Source organism: Henckelia pumila, chromosome 2 (genome assembly GCF_033568475.1).
Source record: "Henckelia pumila isolate YLH828 chromosome 2, ASM3356847v2, whole genome shotgun sequence".
Taxonomy (NCBI): domain Eukaryota; kingdom Viridiplantae; phylum Streptophyta; class Magnoliopsida; order Lamiales; family Gesneriaceae; genus Henckelia; species Henckelia pumila.
The window spans coordinates 143,036,855-143,041,302 of NC_133121.1; positions in this window are offsets into that span (position 1 = coordinate 143,036,855).

Genomic DNA, 4,448 nt, shown 5'->3' on the forward strand with positions numbered 1-4,448 from the left:
TGATTTGATGATGTGATGATTTGCATGTGAGCGTGATTTATCTTTGAAATTCAACTAGATTTACTGATTTGTAAATTTTTGAATTTCTTACTGATTTTGTTATAAGATTTTTCTCGGGTGATGTAAGCACCCAGAATCGAAGAGAACATTGTTTTTTGGGTGACGTAAGCACCCCAGACTGACAGAATAGTATGGCCAGACGAAACAGATTGGTATGGTCAGATTGAACAGAACAGTATTGCTCAGCTGAAAGAAGTATCTCTGATTGAACAGAACAGAATATCAGTGAATGAATAGATGTTATTGCAGGTAGAAGTTGGCCTGAAGTACTTGATCAGTTGTTCAAATACCTGAAAGATACAGATGAATATCGTATCAGATCGACTGTCTACCAACTTCAAGACCTAGCAACCAGCTGATAGATTTTGACGGAGAAAATGATGAAAGAACAGAGGTATATTAATTTGTTGGTAAGTGCTTAGAACATGATTTTTGTTTATAGTTCTTTGCCACAACAGATAGAAATGATGAGAAAGAAAAATATACCATCTCGAAGTTGAATATTTTGAATATTGAAGAATGTTTTATTAGAATTTTCAAGCCTACTATAATTCTTTGAATTGTAAATGATGAAAAAGCTCAAGATTGAGTGAAGTAATTAATGGCTTGAATTTGAAGATTATGTCTGATTAAATGTTGACGACTGAAACATTTTATGAAAGACATAGACAGGACTAAGAGAACTGAAATTGACTGATAAAGTAGAATGAATGAAATTGTATATATGCCACAGTGTATGAGATAATCACCATTGGCTGCAATTTTCCTTCCACAAGAGATATGAAAGTAGTTCTTTACCTCTAGTAGACAGATACAGATAACATACATTGTAGAGGGAGTTATCTGGACAAGCAGATGTGGTAGATTATATTTGAAGCAAATCAGGTTTTAAGTTGATTTGAATGAAGAACAGTTCCAGAAATATACAGAGTAAGAGAATGAAAATGCACCTGAGAATGAAAATGCAGGTAACAGATTTATTTTGTTTTAACCTGTTTATGTTAAATGGTGTAAGAGATATATGATAGCGTAAAGCTTATTATATGATGATCTCTGTATCAGAAAAGAGAATTTGTGAATTGAACTGAAGAATGAAACTATTGCTTCGATGAACTGAAATTGAACATGATTGTGTTCATATTGAAATATCTGTTTATGCTGCATGATAGATGATGATGCACTAATAGAATACAGATGAGCAGAAGAATTGAGGATAAGAAGCTATAAAATTAGATCAGCAAGAACATAATGTGCATATGAATATGATGATATGAAATAGAATCTCGAATTAAGATTCTGTGATTTCGGTTTGATATATGATGTTTGATTACAGAAATATTCCGAAATCAGTATATTCGATGCACTAGATATGTTCAAGATATAAATCAGCATTGATGGATGTGTCAATGAATAGAGATGACAGATAGATTCCAATAAGAATTCTACTTTAGTTTAAGTTGTGAATTGGAATTGTAAAGCGACTTGATGAATTGATGAATTGAATACTGCTTTTGAGGTTTATAGAATAGATGATGATATGAAAAATTAATTACAAATGAGTCTTTTCTGATATTACTGAAGTTATTACATCATAAGATCATGATTTTTGAAATTCTTGATATCGATTCTGAGGTTTTGTATTCGATCTCAATTGATTTTGATGGACTCTTATTCTTTGGTAGAGTCTGACTTGTTTTACTCGTCTTGAGTTGAGATGCTAGTGAGTTGTTTTCACTTAGCAGATTGTCATTCATACTATTGTTCTTTGGATGATCTTAACTTGAGTGAGTTCCTTTGATTATGAATTTCAAGAATTGTTGATTGTTTGATGTATACATTCAGTATATTTTGATGTTTTGGCTCGTAACTGATAGAATTTCCAATTCTGATTATCGGCAAAATTTTGAGTTGATGATATAATTTGCTGAGAATTGGAAAATAGAACGAAGAGACGAGATGAATATTTGATTGATTAATCTTTGATTTATGTGCTTGAGTGTCGAGATAGATACTTACACAAGCAGAATTACTGTAATTCAAGCTCAGTTAGAATTGATTGGGAAAGATTAAAGCATATGGAGATGAAATCACGTGATTAGAATTCGATTGAGAAATAGGAATGAGGAATGAGATAGACATTTGATGAATTGATTTCAGATTTATGTGTATTCTGGTTTGAATATTCTGATAAATATATAACCAATCAGAATGATTTTCAATTGGAAATGCATCAGAATTGATACGAATATGAAAGAAACACAGAAAGTAAACTGAAGCGATGAGAATTCAGTAAAGAATGTCATATTGAGATATGAATTAAAGTCTCAGACCAGAATGGATGAATTTTATTATACTTGATTATCTGATTGTGCTTGATATTTTCGAAAAGAGATATCAGAATTTGAAGAATTGCACAACAATGAATTCAATATTTGTTCACTAATTGTTTTATTAGAAGATAAAGCAAATAGATGTAACAGAATCAGTACGTTTTCGAAGTTAAACGTATAGAGAGTTTCTGATGAAGTTGGAAAATTGCTGACTAGATGAGTTCAGTGATAGTTTAGAAACTCCAGAAATTGAAACGAGATTATGATTTGAAAGAATAATTTTGTGAAACTACCATGATGAAGCAGTATATATGAGGTAAACAGGTGGTAGTTATGATTAAATTGGCTGAAGTTACTGACTAAGGTGATTTGTCTGTACGAATGAATCACTGATCCGTGATCAGAACGGTGTGAGATGTCACAGTAATCCAAGAATTATTGTTTCAATTGAGACATTAGGTTTACTAGTGAATTGTAATGCAGACAATCAGAAGGCTCTGAGTACTTTTTGGATGTAAAAGTACGAGATGTTATTCTTGAATTAAAGAATAGTCAGAGCAGATGAATCGAATTTTTGAGACTGAACTTTATCTGACATGATACCGATTATCAACAACTCTGAATAATTTGAAGTCTGTGGACACATCAGATTATAATTTGATTAATGAATAGTCCGAATAAACTAATCAGATTTTGCAGAATATACTGTCTGAGATGTGAATAACAGCTATCTATTCAGATTTGTGAAGAAGATAGAGATATGATGAAATTACAGGAATGATTAAAATCTATAGTTAGGATTAAGACTTTAGATTTATTCGACAGAATGTGGCATCGATTGATTGATTGATGTTCTGAGAGTTGGTTGATGTGATTGCATTATCCTATTTTTTGATTGATGGATTATCTGAGTTGATTTTCCAGATATTGAGAATATTCTCAGAACGTTAATACCTGATTCGGTATTAATTGAATTGATGTATTGCCACTGGATGAATTTAATTCCTGTAACAGCTATCGAATTTATCTTGAGAAAATTTTATGATAATCTGATGAAAAGAAATCAAATTTCTTTGTGTTGAAATGATACTACCGAAGTATACGACGTTAGATCAGACATGAGTTGTCGATATCAGATCAGATTTGATTTGAGACATATAAAGATTTTGAAGATGAATCTGTACAAAATGAAAACAGAGACGAAGTAACAGAAGTAGTAATTGAATGATAAATATGACTTTTGAAGCTGAAACTGATTAGTTAAGCGAAAAAGTTATTCTTGAAACATCATTCCATTCAGAATAGAAAAAAGCAGAGTTTAATTTACAGATTCAGAATATGAAGTTGAATACTAATCTTGAAACGATGAACTGAATGACAATGTAGACTTGATATATTTTCTATGCATAGCATAGAATGATAAAGAGAATGAAACAAGTCGTCACTGAAGATGAATTTCATTGACTGAGATGTCGGACCGATCTGATGATGGGATTGACTGATTTATTCTTTTCAGTTTGATATGATGGATCCGAGTCATTCCACATATTTAAGATAAGAAAATGTCAGTTCGATTATTTCCTATGTACTGTCACTAGATGAGATAGCTATCGAAAAGATTCTGAGTTAAGTCGATTAGTCGACAGATCCTTGATTGAGGAAAGAAACAACTTAGAACGAATTCTTTTCAATGACTTGAAGTATAACTGAATAATAGAAACAGATTTGAAAAAATAATCTGATATGAGATGAAGAGATGAGATACGAAGATCAGAGTTATATGATTGAAGTGAGAATAACTTCAGATAATCATTCAGCCTATCAGATTGAATAGTTCGATTGAATACGATTTCGAGGACGAAATCATTCCTTAGAGGGGAGGAATTGTAAGGCCCGAAAATATTAAATTATTAATTATGAGATTTGAGAATTTAATTCCATATTATGGGCTAATATTGATGTAAGAAGTGAAAGAAATTATAGATTTAATTTTCGAGCCGAAAATATTTAATTTGGAATTTTCTGGATTTTGAGAATTAAATTTCGAGAATTCTTAAA